General features: G+C 39.4%; 1 protein-coding gene across 1 annotated transcript in view; it reads right to left on the bottom strand.

Moving 5' to 3' along the window:
• LOC149208096 (uncharacterized) overlaps positions 1 to 20,786 on the bottom strand; it is a 101,529-nt gene extending 80,743 nt beyond the window's left edge. The window contains exon 1 of the mRNA XM_089394000.1: positions 20,629 to 20,786. The gene's annotated coding sequence lies outside the window, so the exon portion shown is untranslated. The remainder of the gene's footprint in view (positions 1 to 20,628) is intronic.
• Between the last annotated feature and the right edge of the window lie 1,258 nt (positions 20,787 to 22,044).

Here is a 22,044-nt window from a genome sequence, read left to right as displayed (position 1 = left end):
AATTTCGCTATCTAGGAGGAGTCCTCTATTCTCGTAACCAAATCTGGCATTTTATGGATATGTTGGCCTACAAAAATTTTATAGCCAATAACATTAATAATAAAGTTAGGTCAGTATGAACTTTAACAAACATTAACATAATGTACTAACACTGGGTGGGGTCAATTAGTGTTGAGCCAGGTTAGAGTGGATTTGGATGAAAGCCCCACACACCCTGATTTTGTGTATTGTAATTAATTGTATTGCACCAAACTCGTTTGAAGAAATTTCAACCCCCACTCCGGTTATCAGTTTTCCTTATCACTCCATGCATTTAGTTTTAAATCCAAGCATGATAAAAATTCTAAAATCTGGAAATGACAATAATTTTCTGAAAACACAAATTTAGAGATTTCACAACTGCTGAAATTGCAGAAATAAAACACAGCAAAATTATGACAGCCATACACAGAAAATAACACAGTGATTTTTTGTCAATGTGACCCTGGAAAACCCCCCTACAACTCTTGGGGAAAACCAGTTTGAGAGCTCTTCTTTATTTCTGAAAATGCTTTTACAGAGAAATTGAAATACACAGTAAAAATTCCAGCAACCACAAATTACAACTTATCTCGATTTTTGTGCTTGAACTCTGCCTCAAAAATCGTGCCAATCAGCAAATAGCCAAAACAGAAATTTTCCAGCAATAAAACAGCGCTAAATGTTGTACGGCCAGCCTCGAAAAACGTGCCCAAAACTTGCTATACGAATCGTACGGATTTCAGCAGTACAGCTGCCTCGAAATTTGTGCCCAAATCTGCCTTGAAATTCATGCCCTTGCTGCTGTCCCTCTTCCTTGATTTTTGTGTTGTCCCTCTTCTTCGATATCTGTGCCTTTCCCCTATTGTACGGTTTTGCCTTGGGATGCGTGCCAATAAATGTTGCTGCCCATATTTGCTTAAATGTCTTTTTGGTGCTCTCCTTCACTTCCTCACTGCTCAGAAATTTTCTCCTTGCTCTCTCTTCTCTTTCTCTCAAATGCTCATGAAAGAATGAATTGATCTTTTCCTCTTCTCTTCTAAGTTCTCCTTTTATTCTCTAAATGACCTTTTGGGTTACCCTAAAATCTAATGGTTGAGATTCATTTAGATCTAGAGATGAGAATAAATGTGCATTTAATTCTCACTTTCTATTTTTTAACTCACCCACTTAAATAAAGACCCACTTAGCCTTTTATTTCCATAGTCACTTTTTCACTTTCTAATTCTTCATTGAATTTAATAAAGTCACATTTAAATTAGAATGTAACTTTACCACTTATAAAGTCACTTTTAAATTAGAATGTAACTTTACCACTTATAAAATCACTTTTAAATTAAATTGACTTTACCACTTATAAAGTCACTTTAGGAGAAAAGTAAAAAATAAATTTGGACACTTTTCCCTAGGCCAAAGATCAAAGCCTTAGGGAACCACTTGTCCTCTGGTACCCAAATTTTAACATTGCTTGCTTCTTCAACTATATCACACTTCCACATGTTGACTCGTACGACAATACCGTAAAATAGTGGATGTTTTGGTAAAAGCAAGCATACTTGGTTACCAACCTGTGGACCCAAGTAGCGAAGTTTACAACATAGAAAACTATAGATACCATTGAAGTGCCATTCTATAAGACCAAGTGACAGCTCTTGTGTCTATTCTTGTTCAAAAGTACTTAAATGATTTTATCGGCTTTTCTACAGAGAGACATATTTATATTCATGTGCAATTTCTCAAGTTTATCACATTAGCTAGATTAACTTGGTAGTTGTTTGTTGTTTGTTGTTTGTTCTAGAGCACAGATCTGATATAAGTTAGCTGGTTAATTTCTATTAAGAAAGTAAAGATAGTCAGCTGGTTATGTGCACACAATAGCCAGCAAGGGTTCGCACTTGAGCAAATGCAATATCTCTTATGTGTTCCGCTATCTACCACCATAGCGCACACAACTCCCATTCCATTGTTGAAAGCATGTTATATACAACAACAATTGGGTCTAGTTACAACAAAATCTAGCATCCCCATATGATATGAAATGTATGGTAGTAGTAAAATGGAGAATGAATTATGCGATAAAGTAGTATGAACCCCATGACCAAGTGCCAATCCATATCTGGGCTAAATGGAATCAAGGAACATCACTCTAAAAAGGGTTGTTTTGTGAATAATTAAGAAGGAAAAGGGATGCAAAAATAGCATGCCATAATCAGCCTTAATAGTGCTGGAAATAACTACATAAATAACCCTTGGAGAGCCCTATTGATGCCATTCTTGGAAAAATTCATGAAGGTGCTGCCCTATAATCATATATAAATTACAACAACCACTTGTTTGATAGGTGAAGGATTAACATATGAAGAAATATAACAGCAAAAGGAAATAAGAAGGAGAACCTCATCACGTTACTTCTATCCAAATTGCAAATATTCCATTACAAAGCCTTCATAAAACATTATTTACAAGAGATGCCTACAATTATCCAACAAAATTAAAAGCATGCAAAACTTAAGCCTCACATATGATAGAAATGGTACCTCCCATCTTCCACTAAGCTTGCCAAAATGATGTACAATGTAGCCCAAGGGGAGAGAACATCGCCCCAAAATCATAACGACCATTACAATGGAGAGAGAGCTCCTATTTATAGAAGAGTTTCTTCTCACATACAATAAAAAATCATTATTTGCCAGTTAGTAATTAACTCCATGACAAGTCAAAGATATATTATCGAGATCGAGTAGTTAGATCCCTCCTCAATCCATGGTTGACCATGTTACAACATGTGGACCAAATCCTCTCCTAGAGAACTCATCCTCCTCCCAAAAATAAGAAAGAGATAACATGAAAGGTCTCAAAGAAAGTTCTTCATGCAAGATGCCCACATGATATTCACCCTCCAAGATGGATGCATGCAAAATATAATAATATAATGTTAAAACTAGGGGGACGTGCTCAAGGGTCCACCTAGAAGATCTCACAAAAGTGCACCCTCAAAGGTGCATGAGATAAGATAAGATTATTTTATTAATGTCCAACGAATGACCACAAAAGTACGCCAGTGGGACTAGAGGTACATCCAACGAGAGTACAATGTGGGAGTACAAATGCCACTCCTAGAAAAGTTAAATCTAATACAAAAAAATATGTATGTTAAAAAAGTAATGAAAAAAAATACGAATATTAGGACATTCTCATAAGCAAGAACATGTATAAAACCATATCAGCAACCCGGTGAAAAGCCCATAGGGAGAGAGAGTTGAACATGAGGTCCATGACGTCAACAATGCCCAAGTTTGATAACCGACGGCGAGGGGGGCAACTAGGGCACTGTATCACCATCTGAGTCCTCTGGAGATATAATGGAATCTGGTTGCACGATCCTGGGGGGAGGAAGGAGAGATAAAATAAAACATTCCTCCTAGGAGAATGCTCCACAACAACCTCCTACAAAAAATAGCAAGAGGTCCACAAGATGCATGCAACGAATCCACTTGTGTGAATCCCAAGGAAACCAACTCCACAAATGAATGTGCAAGATGTTAAGTAGATGAAGCGCTCCACAAAAAATGTAGTAATCAAAAACCCAAAATGACAAGTGGACCATCTCCACGGGACAAATTCAAGAAGAAAAGGGTTTTGGCATGTTACCCCTTATACTAGAGGGGTACCTACATATCTATTGCAACATTTTGACATCACTATAAGCCCAAGCCCACAAGTTAAAGCCTTGTAACTATTGAAATTTGTAACCATGGTCAGTCTTCACAATGTGTATTTGAGTCATTAATGTATTTGTAAGCATGTTTATCATGCTTGAGTCAAAAAGAAAATATTAAAAAGACATTCTTTTCATGTCAGTTATAAAAGAGAAAATTTGAATTTTCAAAAGTTAATTTTTCGCTCCAAAAGGAAGAAGTGAGCCTCCACCTAGTCAAGTTGGCCCCATAAAAAGTTTAGGTCGGCTCCTATAAAGTCGCACCCATTCGGCCTCAAGAAAACCTATATAAAGGCATCATTTCATCCCTCTTCATGCAAGCAATTCGGACATCTTATATTCTGTGATCCAGCCTATTTTGAGGTGGCAAGGAAAGTCTAATCTGAGGCCAGCAAAATTTCTATTCTAAGGCCAACGAAAGTCCTACTCTAAGGCAGCGAAGTGTTATCTTCTGAGGTAGCTAAGGATCATCATCTGAGGCAACGAGGGCTAAGGCAAGAAGGTTGAATTCTTGTGGTGAAGAAGGGCAGCAAGGGACCGAAATTCTGAGAAGAGCAAAAGGCTATTATGAGGGTTGCTTGACTTGACTAGGAGGTTGGACCATGGACGAGGTTTGACATAGTTATTGACTAGGATGTATCTCTGTTGAATTGAAGATTTCTTTATTGAAAAGGTTGTTAGGTTTTTACCCCATGTGGTTTTCCCAAGGTAATCTATTGTGTCCTTTATGTGGTTGTCTATTCATGATCTTTCTGTTATAGATGTTAAATGGTTGATGTCTTTTGTGTAATTGTTTAATAATGAAAAGATAGATAAGATTGTAAAAAGAAGTAATTCAGTAAAAGTAATTATCAGTATAGATTCAGAAGACCTATGTAAATTTCAACATGCTACAGATATTTAGTTTGGTGAAAGAACAGCCCTAATAACCCTGCCTTCTTTGAGGAAAAAAAAGCTCTCATCCCAACCTTTAGAAGTCCTTATCTGAACCTTTGTTTAAGGTCAAAATTGCATCTTATTCATTGTTGAAAGGGAATCGTGATTCTTTCTTAATGTCAAGATCCTAATCCTCTATTGGAAAGCTTAACAACATCGGACCAATAATTATCTCAAATCTCAAAATCTCAAAAGTGAGTTACAGGAGATTCGAAAATCTCAGGAGTGTAGTTATAAATGGTGCGAACATCTCATGGAGGTCGAAGTCTTATCTCTGTAATGGTTCCTCGGGCAGAATCTCAGGAAGTTTGTCCTTGTTGAGAAATAGGACATCGTTTTAATGATCCAAGGACCCTCATTACCTCCTCAATGATCGAGGAGCCTCAAAGAACTTCAGACCATATTTAAAAGTTATGGAAGAGCCTACCAACCATTTGTTTTTGGGTTTGTAACTCATCCTTGTTATACTACTAGGACATGGTTTTAATTATTAAAGCTTATTTTGAGGATATTATCTTGTGATGAAAGTCCAAGCCTCTGTGGCTAAGACCGAAAATCTCATAAATATGACAACGGCCAAATGTCTTCTCAGAAAATCCTCAGCTAATACTTTGCAAAAGGAACTCTTAACTGAAGTCACCTCAAAGAATTTCAGAGGTCTGAGAGTATATCAACCAAGTTGTCTCAAATCATTAAAGGCAAAAGTTATGTTGTCAAAGGGTATTATCATGATTCTAAAGATCAAGTCCCTTAAGGATCCGAGCTTGTATTGTATGTCGAATTTTTCTATTGTTTTGGAAAGCATCAGAAATTTAAGGTGCAACAATAAATTTTAGCTACTACGATTCAAGGTTAAAGTGTTCTTTGGATACTGTGCAAAGCCAAGCTGGTGTGTTACTGCAAAAGATTCAGTCCAAAAGAATTTGAGAGCATTTTTATTTAAAGATAAATCAATACGAAGTTCAAAATTTATCTCAGAGAGCTACAAGGATAGAGGTCGAGTAACTTCAAAAAAGCCTGAATTTTCACAGACTACATGTTACCGAAACAAACCTTGAAGTCTTAGTCTCAGAGGTGAAAGTAAGTCTTCTCTATACCTCTAAAGAAGTTGAATCCTTAAGTCAATCTAATTTCAGAATCTTTGTTCTATGCATAAAAGAAGGTTATGCGACCTGTGATCTAGAAGAGATGCATTGCAAAGGAGCCAACCTAGTGTCCCTTTGAAGAACGCAGACCAAAGAAATTTGAAGAGATCTTTGTTGTCAAGAAAGCAAAGTGATCCCTCTTCTTAGAACTATACTGAAAAAAGGTTTGATCTAGTATGTGTCTTTACGGTCCTCATAGATCTGTTATATTGCCTAAACTAAATAATTTCATTACAATGATGAGGACTTGAAAACTAGATATCCAAGTTGCAATGAAGTCTGAAAGTGACATGAAAACATGCTATGAGACTGATAAAAGGAGCATTGAAGCTAATAAGCATCATTATAGGGTTGTCCCTTGTTTCACCTTTGAGGAGCTGGGAAGAATCCATGATAACATGAAGATTGAATGAAAGGAATAGCAGTAGGATCCAGAACTCTAGATAAGGTCAAGACATTTTGTAGACCTTATACTACTATGTCTCATCTACAGCAGGTCAAGGTCATAAAGACATGCTAACTGAATCTAGTTCTAATGTATTGATGTGCATCTACAAAAGAATGGATGTTGAGGTTACAAAGATTGCAAAGCATCAACACCAGTTGCTACATAGACCTTATGCTATGTCAAGGGAGTATTGAATTAGGTAGACAAGACTAAAAGACGAGCTACTCTTCAAAGACTAAAGACTGAAGTACACAACTTTATCAGATCATGTTGAGCAAAATGTTTGATGAAGACAATTTGATCTCAACATAATCTAATATCCGACTAAGGAATTGAGGCTTGATGGCAACTTTTTGTTGGACTTGAAAGAAAATCTAGGGTTTGGAAGACTAGAAGTCTTGGACAGATTCTAGGGTTTTCGATATTGGAATATCTAGGGTTTGTAAACCATAGCAAGGGTTCAAATAATAAAACCCTAGGGTTTGTGTACAAAACCCTAGGATTGATCATTTCCGCTGAAAGAAGAAACCCTAGCATTTGCAAGAATGGAATGGTATCAGGATGATGACATGGATAAGCTGATAAAATTGCAAATGGATGCAAGAAGTCAAAAGATTAAGAGGGAGCTGACATTATTCTCAAAAGATAAGTATTTGATATCTCTCTTATTTTATTATCCTTATCGGTGTTATTTTACTGTGTTAGTCTCTTGTCTTTGAATTCTTTGCTTGGTTGTAATTGTTCTTCCCTGGCCTCCTGTAAGGATTGCAAGTACATAGTAGAAGCACCCATTGAATGCTTCTAAGGCTTGTCTTTGAGTCAACAAGTCATAAGATTCATTGTCATGTATGGAAGACCCTTTTGGGCATGTTACATATTGTAAAGAAAAATTATTTGAGTCAAACTAGAGTCAAAGACCCTCCAAGACATTGTCATGGAGCCTCAAGCAAGTCAACCTACATGAAAGATCAAGTAGGCCTCAAGGAAGCAATTCGTACACCTGGAAAGCCTATATATAAGAAGGAACTCGACCTCATTTGGACACACAACAAGCAAGTTCGATCTCCTCAAGAAAGAAGTTGGAAAAGGACGAAAATCAAGGATAAGAAGAAGAAAAGAAAGATCAAAGTTTTTGGGCCTCTCTCTCTCTCTCTCTTGTGTTAGGGTTTTTGAAGTTGTTGGGCAAGTCGAAGTTGCTGGAAGTTGCTGGGCAAGTCGAATTTGTTGGAACTTGGAAGTTATTAGGCAAGTCGAAGTTGCTAGAAAAGTTATTGGGGTCGAAGTTGTTGGGGTCGAAGCTATAGCTAGAAGGTCAAAGTTTGTTGCTGTAAGTTGTGTAAGGAAAGTTCTTCAAGGAGGAGTATTGACTTGGTCTTGGAGGGCTCTTGGTCAAGGGTCATAGGTCTTGGAATTCGTCATTTTAAGATTCTATAAGAAGAGAAGAATTCTTGTGGGTTTTCCTCTCAAGAGGAGAGGTTTTGGCCTTGGCTAGCAGCCTACATTTTGTGTCCTCTTGTCTCTTTGATCTTCATTGTTTGGTAGTTGTTTGATGATAGAAAACATAATAATAATCAAGTTAAAGAAGAAGCTAATCAAGTTAAGTAAAAAGACATCACAAGCAGTTATCAAAGTAAGAGAAATCTTTTAATCTAGCTACCCTAGATTTCTCAACATGGTATCAGAGCTAAGGTGACCACGACAAGAAGAAAAGGCAGCTTGAAGATCATTATTGAAGAAGGATACATAAGGGTCGAGCACAAGGAAATCATCAAGAAGGACTAACCCACTCATCATCTTGAAGGAAGGAACTAAGGAGTATCTAAGAAGACCTCAAAACCCTAGCTCATCCAAAGAAGGGTTCTACCAGTGTTACTTGGGAGCGGGAGCGAAAGCGGGGAGCGGGAGCGAAAACGGGAGCGGGAGCGACATTTTCAGAAGCTCCCGGTTTGGGAGCGAATCCCGGAGCGTTTTTTATATAATATATATATTTTTTATATTTTGATACATATATGTCAACAAAAACATGTAGAATAATGAATTAGATATAAAAAACATAGATTGAACCATATAACAACAATCATCTAGAGACTAGAAGTTATAATCTTCATCAACCATGTCCACAAGAGTAACATAGTAACATACAACATATCAAGTCTCATGATTCATCAATCTTAAAGTTTCAAGCTTTCAAAATTCAATATATAACATTTATCATCATTGATCACCAAAGTTGTACTTGTAAGCTAAGTGTAACCATTACAACAAATAATATCTAACATGAAATGAAATGTTATAAAACGAAATGAAATGAAACAACTTTCAACTTTCATGAAGGATCATATTCATAATTCATTACTAATGAGTTAAAATTGCCAACTTCAAACTTAAATTGTCATATATTGTTTTAAAAAATATCATAATAAATATGAAAGAGTCAATAGTTATAAAAACTACTAGAAACTAGAAAAGAGAAATAAATCTATTATCTATTTCTTATGCTTGGGCCTCTTGCCACCACGAGAAATGTCTAATTTTTTAGTCTTGTTGGAAAATCAGGATCTTTGTCATTAATATCACCCTCTAAGCATTAATATCCAGAGGTATCTTTCTCATTACCTCTGTATCTGTATAGGGATCTTTGTCATTAATATCACCCTCAAAGCATTAACATAAGATTGAAAAAGCATAGCATGTCAAGTCAAGATTTTGTTTGAGTGATGCGTACATTTTTAGGAGGGTCATGATAGAGGAGTTCGAAAACCAATGTCACTAACATCAAAGGACATAGAGGGATTGGTGCTCTTGCTTAAATACGAGTTCCATACCCTAAGACATGACAAAATTCAATGGAAACATTGCAATCCCCGAATCCTGAAATCCTGAAAAACTGATAAGTCTGCTGGATTTTGAATGAAATCTAAAATTCTACTTTCTCCATATGAAATCCAATGAGGTTGGAACCACTCTCAAACATCCCGAGTCATTTCATGGTAATGTTAAAAATTTAACTTTGACTTTAAGAATTTAACATTACCATGAATAGCATATCAATACTAGGGACATAGACTTGATCATTAAGCTGCCCCACTAAAAAATTATTTGTTTCTTTCAAAAAAAATTGCATTTCGAACATTACTACAAGAAAAAATTGCAAAAAAGGCAAAACGCTCCCGAAAAGGCAGGGAGCGAAAAAAAATTTAGGGAGCGCGCTCCGAGTCGCTCCCTTTTCGGGAGCGATTTTGGGAGCGCGCTCCCAAGTCGCTCCCTTTTTGGGAGTGATTTCGGGAGCACGCTCCCAAGTTGCTCCCGCCCGGAGCGCAGATTGGGAGCGGGATCGGGGGGGTGGGCTCCCCCCCAACACTGGCATCTACAAAGATGTCAAAATGCATGTGGTCTGACCCCGACCAGGTTTGTTGACTAATGTTATTACCATGCTACATAAAAAAGCAAAATGCGCAATGAAGAGATCCACATCCTTATAAGCCTTACATACCAAAAAACAAAAAGAACTAGAAAAACACTGGTTACCATAATCAGTCATCTGAAGTGATTGAAGCAAGATTATTTGGCCCCATTCCTCGAGGAGTAGGAGGGCGGTATAGGCAGTTGACATGTTGCTCAAAGTGGGCAAGCAAAGCTTTCAGCGTTTCGACTTTCTCAGTGAACATATTTTGCCCGCGCCAGACAACCACAACTCTTTCGCAAACATGGCAATGAAAATAGTGGATTTGCTCCTACTTGGACATAACTTCCTCGTTCTCCTCCCTTAGAACCCTATCATGAGATTCCAACAAGTCTATGATAGATCGAACCATTGCCTGGAGCGACATGGAACTCTCATCACTCCTAGCAGATGAGTGTCCAACTGACCCCGCACCACCTGGATTGTTGCTCTGCCCCGTGAGCTCGGGACTTGGCCACGTCTCGTTGGCCTATGCCCGTCGCTTGCTCCACGTCTGCTCTGAACTAGAACCCTGCTGGCCCTACCAACCATAGAACCAACCGAAGACTTCCGCCCACCACGTACTCCACGACCCCCATGCCCAACACCACATACAATTCCAACACCTCGGCTACTGCTAACACACCTACGTTCACACGGCCACCCCAAACGCCATCCTACACAATTGACCCTTCCCCGAGGTGAGACGCTTCCGCCTTAGCCTGAACAGGGGAACGTGAGGAACGCAGACTTGGCTTCATGTTGATGGCTGAGATGAAGCCCAGACCCTCAAGGTTATCCCCAATCCACACCAAGGACCACCAAAATAAGCCCAACACCGCACACCCAGAAACAACGCACACTACCAATCAGCCACCCTCCACCAAGAACCCAACATTCCACACAACAGACAGAGAAGGAAAGGTAACCCAACGTCGCAGGTCACCTCATCCTAAATTCGCTACTAAACAAACACCAATCTAGGCTAGTACATGCAGACAATCCCACGCCTAGAAAGGCTAGAAGGAGACCTCCCAGTTGCGCACAGGAATAATTAGAAATTTAGAGTTCCAGAAGCCTGACCGGCGCCAGAGCCATTGGGTTTCGCCGAAGGGAATTCTTTTATCAGTGGCCCCTGGAAGGAAAAGCCAGGCAATGCCTACTCCAGAAGGCCAAGATAACGTCAATGCCCAAACTGCCACTCGAACAAAGTCGCCACCACTAGAAGTCTGGGCACCACTTATAAAAGCAACAAACACCTTGCACAAACAAACAAAGAACCACCACCCAGAATGCCAAGGCAAGAAACCATGCAGGCCCAAAACATCAACGCCTAGAACCGACCAGATCCTCAAACAACACACCCTCCAACTAAGGAGTGAGAGGGAAAGTTTCACCCAGAACAATAGGGAAAGAGTTGTTACCTTATTGAGCCCGCAGGAGGAGTGATAAACGGAGGACCACCACCATACCCATACGACCTTTAGAGATGAGAGCACTGGTAAAATTCGCAACCCTCGATGAGCCAAAAATTAACCAGACAACTTCATGCACCAAACTACTTAACTAGTTTAGCGTCGGCGCCATTGATCCTTGTGACAGTACAAATCTGTAACACAGAGATGAAGGAGGATGTTTCACACATTTGAACACAGAGAAATTAACATGGTGTGATGGAGGGGCTGTATGCCTGACCTCCTCCACTTAAACCTTATGCCAAGTGTCATTCGTCACGTGACGCATGGTTCCCATTGTCTAACACCCCCATCGGGGAGATATTATAGATATTTAATAATAACGTTAAAAAAACTTTATTCTTTTCACTTGACCCTAAATTTTTAGTTATTTTTATTTATTTTATTATAGTAATTTAATTAATATTGTTGACCTTCCCCGATGGGGGTGAGAACCTCACAGCACGTGGCAACCGAGTCCCATGAATGACAACAGATGGCTCGCCGACAGACGACTGGCTTCCCGGTCCCCTCATCTCAATCGGCGCAACAGGAGGTGTGCTCGCAGAGTTTATTTCAATCGTGCAAGACTTTGTTTCGTCTCGGAGAACGAGGGTGGTGTAAGGTTAACCGGTGGGATGTCGAGGAAGGTTGGCATCTGCATTTGTGTCTTGGTCTGGTGTTGGGATCCGGGGTGGTATCCTACGCGTAAGCGTAAGCACCAACGGGGTACCTTCAGCGCCGAAGGGTGGTATTCAATATTCTTCTATGACTTTTGGTATGGTGAATTCAGTAGAGTTTTTTTCCCAAGATATCTCAGCCTTTACTGCGCCTGCATTGTGTGGACGCTGGTAAACGAGGGAAATTGTTATTTTGGTTTTCTATGGTTTTTAGCATGTTTAAGTGGCTGGGTTGAGAGAGGAGCCCAGAGCTGGGAGTGGCAGTGTCCCTGGGTGGAATTCCCCATTTCTGAAGCCTGGCCTAGAAATTAGTGTGACTGGTGGTTTGGTGAGTGGCGGTGACAGTAGAGTCATCGTTGTGGAATACACAGGGTTAGCATCCTGGTGTGGGTTGTGCGGAGCTTCTTGGGCAGCATCGGTCTAGAGCATGTTCTCCCCGCCTTCTCCTTCTCCTGCTACTCGAGCTCATGCCAGGGTTCCCATCTGGTGACAAGGCAGTGGCTGGGGCGCGATGGGTGGCCTTCCAAGGCATTTTAAGAGCGTTGGGAGTCCTGGCTCTCAGGGGTGGTGGCCGGGGCAAAGTCAAGAGGGTTTTCCCAGTTGGGTTCCCGAGAAAATGTTGTGCCTTGATTATCGTGATGGTGTGTTTATTTTTATTCCTATTTCGTTGCAAATTTTAGTAGATAAATTTTGTGTCTATATGAAAAGAAAGTATATTTTAGATTGTTCATATTAGCAGATCAGGCTTTCGTGGATTTTCTACATCTAGTCTATTTGAGTTGTGCCAACTCTCTAAAATGTATCTTAGGATCCTTCTGATCAAAATGTTCTATCAATCTTTGGGTGAAGTCCACATAAGATGTTATGTTGGAGTGCCCCAAGGTGATCAATCCATGGTAACACCATTCATGTGCCTCCCCTTCGAAATGTAGTGTGGCAAATTGGATAGTGTTTGCTTCTTGCATGGGATTTAGTCAAAAGTAGGTGTCTAACTTTTGTACATAAGCCCTAGCTGAACTTTTGGTTGATCCATCAAAGGAGGGAATGGACAACTTCCCCATCTTGCGCATTAATTCATGATTTCATTGTGCCTTGGGCTTGCTCCTGTACTTAATGTTGTTGTATTCGTTGAACGTCATGTGCGCTCAAACATCTTCTCCCAAAGCTACATATTCTAAAAAATACTCTGTAAAGTCGTTTTGTTTTGTTGTTCCTTGGTTGGTTGTCGCTTGATTGTCCAAAAATTTAGGAAGCAAGGGTCTATGATTACTTCCATTGGTTCTTGTGTTGGATTGTGCAAAAAATCTAGGATTGTAGTTGTTGTTCCCCTCGGGACTAGTCCTGTAACCCACATTAGCAGTATTGTTGCAGATGTGGTTTAGATTTCCCAAAGCTTAGGTAATGAGTTGCATCATCTGTTGTTATCCTTGGGCTAGCAAATTCGCTATTTGCTACTATGCTTGAATCATCACCTGCAAGAGATCTCAAGGATCTAGTTCTTCTTGATCTCCCCTATCCCCCATAGCTGGATTATGGGTGATCCTCTTTCTTCTTACTGTAACGTTGTTGGCATCTTCTAGAAGCATACAAGGCTCATGTACTCACAACCTGGCAAGATGCACAGCTTTGATACCACTGTAATGTCCTAGGGTAATTTTTGCCCTTAGGGTTTCTATTTTGGCTAGGGGTTTCTTCAATAAATCATTAACAGTAGTACACATTGATAAACAGCAGCTTCCCTTTAGTATACAAATATAAAGATTGAACAGCAATATAATTTTTCGATGGAATCACATTAATTTAGGGTTGATTGCCCAATAAATAGAGTTCATGATTCGTATCCAATCAAGAATTCCACCAATATTGTTTGCAATGTCACAAATCACACTAAATTTAGGGTTGACTACCCACTGCACCCATAATCCACCAGTGAAAATTAGATATATCAACAAGTTACTATGTCCCACATAATCAATTATGTAATACTAACAAATAGACCACTAATTTTGCCACTAAACAATTGTATGTACTACCAAGTCTACTAGAACTGCACCGTTGTCCCAAGTTCTTTGACAGACTCCTTTATCATTGCATAGTCTTGAGTAGGATAGCCTATCATTAAGCTAAGGAAGCCCTAACTGACTAGGTGTCTACTACGTTCACCCCTACAAAGGTCTGATTCCCTTAATCTTCAACGATTCGTAATATGCTGATATATTTAATCCATTGCCACACACGTCTTAGGGTAGGGTTGACCACATGCAGTTTGGACCTTGAACTTCTTCTATGTTGCAGAAGGGTCCAAATTATCTTCCTGTGGCTGGTCACAACCTCAGAGAGGTTATTCCCTAAGTCGTTGTCCTCAAGACAAGCCTTCAGCCTGTTTGGATTACTCTGCGGTTCCTTGTTGTGCTTCAACCGTCCTTAACAAACTCCAAACGAGTCTGTTTTGTGGGTACCCTAAGAGGTTGTCGACCTTAACTTGCACTCAAATTGAGTTTTGTACTACCACTGTTGTTATAGAATACCTTGACATCAATTTGAAGAGACAATTCAGGAGGAGTCCCTCAAGGAAGAACCTCGGCTAGCCTTAAAACAGTGTTGGTTGATCTAAAAAATACCCACGGAACTTCAACCTTACTTAGCCAAACATACTTGAGTGGTTTCCAAGAAGATTCGATGTGCTAGAACAAGAAAAGAAAAAAGTGTCTAGATAGGGCGGGATCAGCTCCACTGAAACCAGACAAAGGATTAGCTAGGGTGGGATTACCTCCACCGAAACTAATCAAGAAGAAGGGGTCTTAAAACCCTCAAAGCCTCAGCTCAAGAAAACAGAGATATCCAATCCAAATCAATGATGAAAAGTGATTCCAACTCTCCTTTACTTATAGGTTTCTTCATGGGGTTTTCTCAAATACGAGGGGTTGCAAGTGCAAACCCCAATTTGGGCATTTAACCCCAACTACCCCAAAATTTAACCAATGTTGCCCCAAACATTCGATAATTGGGTTTTCCCCTTATCAATGACTATAGCCTACGGGTTGGATAGGCTACTTCGTCCTTCCGTGGGCAATTAATCAATAGGGGGCATTGCAATCACTCAAACAAAATCTTAACTTGACAATCTAGGTTTTTCTATCTTATTTTAATGCTTAAAGGGTGATATTGATAACGAAGATCCCAATATAGGCAATGATTTTGATGATATGTAGGTATTTGTTGTAGCATGATTTTTTTTGGATGCTAGAGGCCATCTAGAGCCTATTTTTTTTATGTATTTTTGGTTCAGAGATGGATTGCACTCGATGTTATTTTGGTTATGTGCACCCTTACATGCTATATAAATGAGAATTTTTGCTTATTTGTATATAAATGGTTTGGATTCATATGGATGCACATGAATATATATGTTTTTCTTTAAAATTTGAATATTTTATGTGTTTTTGGTCTGGTTTTTTTATCGGCTCAGAGGGTTTTCCAATTCAATCACCAATTCAGTTTCAATAACATTGTTTAATTAAGATCATTAATTGCTTCCGTTAAGTATTTTTGTTAGGAACCTAGTTGTGTGTTTAGTCAGTAATTTATTGCCTGGAATCAGATATCAAGCTCTAGGTTGTTGAAAATCTAACATGGTATCAGAGCCAAAACTCTGAATCGATCTTTGAACCATAGGCGTCGGGTACATATCAGATCGTCGAAGTCAGGTTCAAACATATGAATGGGAATTTTTTAAGGGCCAAATTAAATCGATCGACCGAGAGTAATTATTTCTTTTTTCTAGGCTGAAACTTTTTTAGCATGATTATAAAATAATAATAAAAAGGGGATAATGGGGGTCGTGGCTGACAGGCCTAACAACACTCAACAATCGGCACAGTCGGCAACCACGAGGACCAACTTGTTAGTCGACACATCACAACCACCACAAATACAGCTGACAAGTTGTACGGTTGTGGTATAGTTGGGCATGAGGGCACAGGCGGAGGAAACTTGGTAGAGGAAAGGCTATGGGGTCGATCAACTATGGATGAAACACCAAGGTTGGGCTAAGGTTGTGGGGTCGAAGAGATGCCAATCACTACAGAGAAATGGCTGCAAAGGCAAACTGCAGGGTGTCTAGTCAATAACGTAGCCGTGGGATTGGGCCACAATGCCACCGAGCTAAGAAACAGGGCCATCAAGTCGAGTGACTAGTAACAAAGCAAGTTAAAGAGAATCGATAATTGTCGTTGTTGAGGAACAAGTTGACAAAGCCATGAGAAGCCCCGAGCCGAGAGAAAAGAGGCAACATACGAAAGCCAAAGACAACCAACAAAGGCGTATAGGTGCAACCTTCGACAACCATGACAGGGTAAGCGTAGGATAGATCAATCAGGCGTTAGAGCTTGCAGAGTGTTGGTAGCCGCCAGGGCTGCTTGGCCAACAACACCACACATACCTAACGTAGTGGCAATGGCAGCAAAGTTGGTCGTGTTCAGTCCGTAGTGCACTCAATGTGTCACAAGTGAGGTCGCCAAAGGGGGCAAACAGAGCAAACAGAGCCACCACATAAAATCAGCAGCTAGAACATGGATCGACAGTGGAGAACAATAGAACATTGTCGGCAAGGATCAGTCACAGGCTGACAAGATCAATCAACGCAAGTTGTAGCCAAATAGCACGTGTGTTGTCAGGACAGTGTTGAGCAGGCACAAGAAGACAAGTTTAAGCGCAATGAACAAACTGTGTTGGCGATAAAGAAAGGACTGCACCAGGCTGCCATCAGGTGCAGTGAACAAGGGTGAAAGGATCCTCTTCATCAAATTGTTTTTTGCAGGATTTAATCAGTTTGATAGGATATTGAATGGTCTAAGGTTTGAAGATTGCTTGGATGGGTCATCCAACTACAACATCTAGATGGAAAGGATTGCATTGGTGTTAGAAGAGAACGAGATCTAGGAGTTTGTAGCACAAACTCAGATCCCTCCTACCAATGCAACACTTTTGGCCACCCATAATAAGGACGTGAAAGCCAAGTTATAACAAAGCGACGACCAAAACCAAAAGATGGTGATGACGGAGAAATTCAGTGGCACCAAGATGTTGAAAGAAAGAAACCATTTCTTCTTACCTCACAAGAATATCTCATGTACGAGATGAGCTTGTTGCAGTAGGGAAGGAAGTGTCAAACCCAAAACTGGTAAGGACAACTCTGAATGGGTTCACAAAGTAGTGGGGTACCTTTGTTAAAGGAGTTATGGCATGGAAGAATCTCCCAACCTAGGATAGGTTGTGGAATGACTTCACCCAGGAGGAGACTCATGAGGGGGGCCTTCATGGCAACCAGGTAAAAGGTGAAAGAGATGAGGAGAATGTTGTTCTTTCGAGTCATGCAAGAATGGGCAAGGGAGCTGCCAAAACGAACAGAGGGAGGATCCTCTCAGGAGAGAAAGAAGAAGGACATGAGCAAAATCAAGTGCTTTGCATGTCATAAGACAAGACATTATGCGAGCCAGTATCCAAACAAAAAGAAAGACAAAGGGAAAGCACAGCTTGCAGTTGTTGATTTTCTAGTGCTAATTTAGACAAGCACAATTTTATGCAACTGATAATTACTTCCAAGGATATATGATATTACTTTAGCACATTCCAGACTATCATTAAACAATTACACTTCAGAAAATTCAATTGTAAATGCAATAGGACAGTAAAGATCACAGTAGAAAAGCCATGTGCTGTAGACACCAAAACTTTTGCCGTGGGAAACCCAAACTCGAGAGAAAACCCAGCAGTCTTTTCTAGGAGAAATTGTCGATTCAACAAAAGTACAATCTAATATTCTCAAGTCAAACTTGGTCAACCCAAACCAACAATTCAACATAAGTCAGCCTAGTCAAACAAGCTAAAATTCGATCTCCTGCGACTGCCCAAAAAGTTCAACAAACTGAGTCAAATAGGTTGAAATTCGGCCTCCTACAGCGACCCAGAAACTCGATCAACTCCACATAGAGGCCAACTCTGCCAAGAAAAATCTCGATTAACACCGCCCATAATTCGATCATTTCTGCCCAAAAGAATCTTAATCGACACAGGGCAAACAGGGCTCAAAAAGCCTCAAACAATGTTGGTCAACGTTGGTCAAACTTCAATCTTCTTCTTTCTCTCCTTTGCACATGTGAACAGAAGAATAGATTATTTGTTGTGTTGAATGAATGAATGAAAGTGGAGGAGTCACACTTGTATTTATATTAGATAAAGTGGGGTGACCTTGACCAAAAGTCACACCATTTCACTTGTGGGCCAGACCTGTCATTTGGGGCCTACATGTGCTCCAAAATTTATAATTTAAAATAAATTTTGTTTCTCTTTCAAAGGTCGACTTGTGTAGTTGGGGAATACCTCCCATAGCTACCCAAAAATCAACAGCAGCATCAGCTGAGATTAATGAATTTTCAACAAAGTTTGAGGAGTTCCCATTAGTGGTTGCTCATCTTTCTGGCACTAGTGTTAAAATTGTCTGGTTTGTGGATAGTGATGCATGGTTCGTAGATAATGGAGCATCTCGCCATATGATAGGAATGAGGGAAGTGTTCCTTAGTGTTTCAGAGACGGATTTAGACATGCAGGTGAGAGTTGGTATGAGTACCATACATGTAATGAAAAGGGTTGGAACAGTGTTATTCCAGCCAAAATCAGGAGGATCTCTGGAGGTGGCAAAGGTGTTATATGTCTTAGATCTGAAGACAAACTTGCTCTCAGTCTCAGCTTTGGAGGACGCATGGTATGATGTTGAGTTCTAGAAGGGACAAGTATTCATACATTCAGACAGAATTGTCCAGGACACAGCAGTCAGCCTTGGTTTAGGAAGGGTAAGTTGTACAGCTTGCAGGGCCAACCTGTAAGCAAATCCAAGGGGCTCTTGGATCAAGGATCAATGTTAGTGATAGAGATTAAGCAGGAAGCTCTGAAGATTAAGTTGATCCTAGCGACTCAGTGTTCTAATCTGGAAGATGGGCAGAAGGTCTCTTCCATATCTATCAAAACCAGTCGGTATGAGATAACATTGACAAATGCTCAGGAGCATCCTCCTAGGAGCATGGTTGGAAGTAACAAGTCTTCAAATCAGATTCTGAAGCAGGTATCAAGGAAGCCTTCCAGTTCAGAGGGAGCAGCTACAGCTACAGATGACGTGGTGGTATTGAAAACAGATCCAAATGGAGGAGGTTCTTGCAGAAGTACCTCCCTTAGTAAGAGGGAGTTTTGATTTTTTGTAACTCAGGAAGGTACTTTTTTTTGCACAAGCCCAATGTCTAAGCGTGCAGAAGTCACCCACATCTCCTTAGAACACTTGCCCTAAGTTGAGCAAGTTGCTAATGTAACTTAGCCTAAGTTTAACTTAGAAAAAACACATATTAATAAGTTGGCTTATTGAGCTAATGGAAACTTAGGAAAAGTAAAGTAATTTAATTTAGTAAGTTTTTATCTCAGCCATTGATCTCATCATGTGAGGCGAGATCTAATCTTGGCTGTCAATCACTTTGAGATTAAGGTTACGGTTAGGGTTTTGGCTCCACATAAAGTTATAAAAGCAAGGCTAGGAAGAGGGAGAAGACACAAAGCGGCAGCACAAGATTGAGAGCAGTGTCTCAGTAAGTGCGTGCTGGGTTTGAGAGAGTGCAGAGAGGCTGAAAATTTGGATCTGCAAAAGACAGCACATTTCTCGGATTAGATCCAGAATATTTTAATATGTATTTTCTCAGTTGGGTCGATATCCCAGGACAAGAGCCCAAGTAAATTCTGAATTTTATTAATGATGAATTGATTTGTTGGGCAGAGTTTGTTTGTGATCCAGATAGTTAATTGTTTCGGCTAAATATTTTTGTTAGGAACTCACTTGTGTGTTTATTTAGTAATTTATTGCTTGGAATGAGATTCCCGGTGTTGGATTGTGCAAAATCTAACAAAAGGCTGCCAGAATTTTCTAGCTATAAACCATATCATCTTTCTGACTGTTAAAACAGTGAGGTACCAAACTGGGATGTTGATTGCAATAGCTAGCTAGATTGGCAAGGTCGGTAAATAAAATCACCAACATTGTTTTGACATCTATATACCACAAGATCGAAGAGTTTGCCCCTGAATTGTATCTGTTACGAACTCGGGGATAACCCGAGAGGAACGTAAGAGAAACCTAAGAATCATCCTCAACTGAAGAACTAACCGAATTTGTTTAGGATGGAAATTTACATCTTTTCCTTCTATTTTAATCATCTACGGATTTCTATTTTCATGATATAGTCCTATACTCATGAACTGGCGAACGCAACTTCTCATACTCCTGCACCTGCTAAACCTCGTAATTATGCTCCCAGAAAAGTAAACTTCCTAAATAATGGTTCCATTTTCCTTTCACATGTGCCAATGATGAGCGAACTTGTGTTTTTCAGATGGTTGCACATGGGACATGGGCCTAGCACCGCCGAAAACCCTGGGGGGAATGCATCTTGAAAGCCTCCTGGAAAGTGTCCTAAGCTTTCTTCCTGTTTACTGTAAGCTCATTTTCTCTTCGATCAGAAACATCCCTTCGTAATCCCAATTATATGTTTGAAGAACTGGGCTGCCGAATCCTAAACTGAAAATGAGGATTTATATCGACCTCCATATATTTCAGGTTTAATCTTGTTTTGCTGTAGGGTATGATCTATGTCGTTTCTGGGATCTCTTTTAAACCCATATCCTATGGTATATGTTCTGTTGATGCACATTGTTGAAACAAAAATTGACAAAGGATGAGATTGCAGTTACCTTCAGTATTGACCGTCACTCTGCCTTGTCCTTGATCAGATAAGACGCTGGAACTTGATGCGCTACGATACGAGTTGATCCTTTTGTGTGAAATCAAAACATTATCGAACTTGCATTGTACTTGCAGACTTTTAAATGTATCGGGACGTTCGATTCCAAAAGGGTAACATATGATAATTTAATGCATAATGATGATCCATGTGATATTACTTTTATTTTATTTTTTATATTTTTTTCTAAAAAATGAATTTAGGTGAGAGCTAGTTTATATAGTGGATGTAGATAATTTTCTTGAATGATAGTGATGAGTCAACTTGTATTAACGAATAGAAATTAGTGATGGTTGTTTTTACTATTGGTTTGATAATTGAGTTCCAATAGATTTTCCCACTATTTAAGAGTGGATGTAGATCAATTGTCAATTTGCACAGCTTTGAGATAGTATTATCAAAAATGTGTGAGACTGAGTTGAGCATGGATGCCCTTTAGATAGCTTTTATCCCCCACAATTAGCTCTCACTCTCAACCCCTCCTCATAAAATATGAACCTATGATATGTTAGCAACTAAAACCCGCATAATCTAATTAGCCTATGCCTCATGGATTGAGATATGTTGTTTACTTCCAAGTACTATTTAGGTTAAAATGATCTTTTGGTTTTAGAATATGGCTTAAAATTATGTCTTATTGGTTAAGAGCTCATATTTTTTGGATTTAAAAAAACATGTTAACAGTCAAAGAACTAAAGACATCCAACCAGAGTGGAAGTCACCCCCGTATGGACCATCAACAACTTATTCTATGACCATAACTCATATTGTTTGGATTTAAGGAAAAGAACTATAGACATTTAGGCGAAGTGGAAGCCACCCCATTATGTACCATCAACAACTTATTTTATGGCCATATTTTGTTTCACACGATTATGTTCTTGTATGTTCATCATGAGATTATATAGAGGAAACCTGGAGTATATAGACTTTTTCAAATGTTTTATTAAATAAAAATGTAGATTGTTAAAGTTGTTATTAGGTTAAGATATAAAATTGGTTGTAATGAACTTTTATTTATTGTTATTACATTGAAAGAAACATAGTGCATTTTTACACCAATAGATATTACCTGTGTTGAAAGGTAGTGGATCAATTCATCTTCTAATCATAAACCCTAATCTAATAGTTTAGAAATAAATATGTCAACGTATTATTGTCTTCTCGTTTACATCAATGGATGAAATTTTGAACACTAACTTCTTTACCTCTCTAAATTCATACATTCATACATTTATCATTACTTTTTTTTCATTTATCTTTTTTTTTGTATCTAGGTTGAGCCTAGGCTAGGGCCAACTTGCATATTGGTTGGAAGAAGACCAATCCACCTACGATGGGATGCTTATTGATAGACCTCCAAATT

Source organism: Pinus tabuliformis, chromosome 1_2 (genome assembly GCF_031772625.1).
Source record: "Pinus tabuliformis cultivar Carrire ecotype Pingquan chromosome 1_2, CPIR1, whole genome shotgun sequence".
NCBI lineage: Eukaryota > Viridiplantae > Streptophyta > Pinopsida > Pinales > Pinaceae > Pinus > Pinus tabuliformis.
This window is presented reverse-complemented; position numbering and strand designations above follow the sequence as displayed.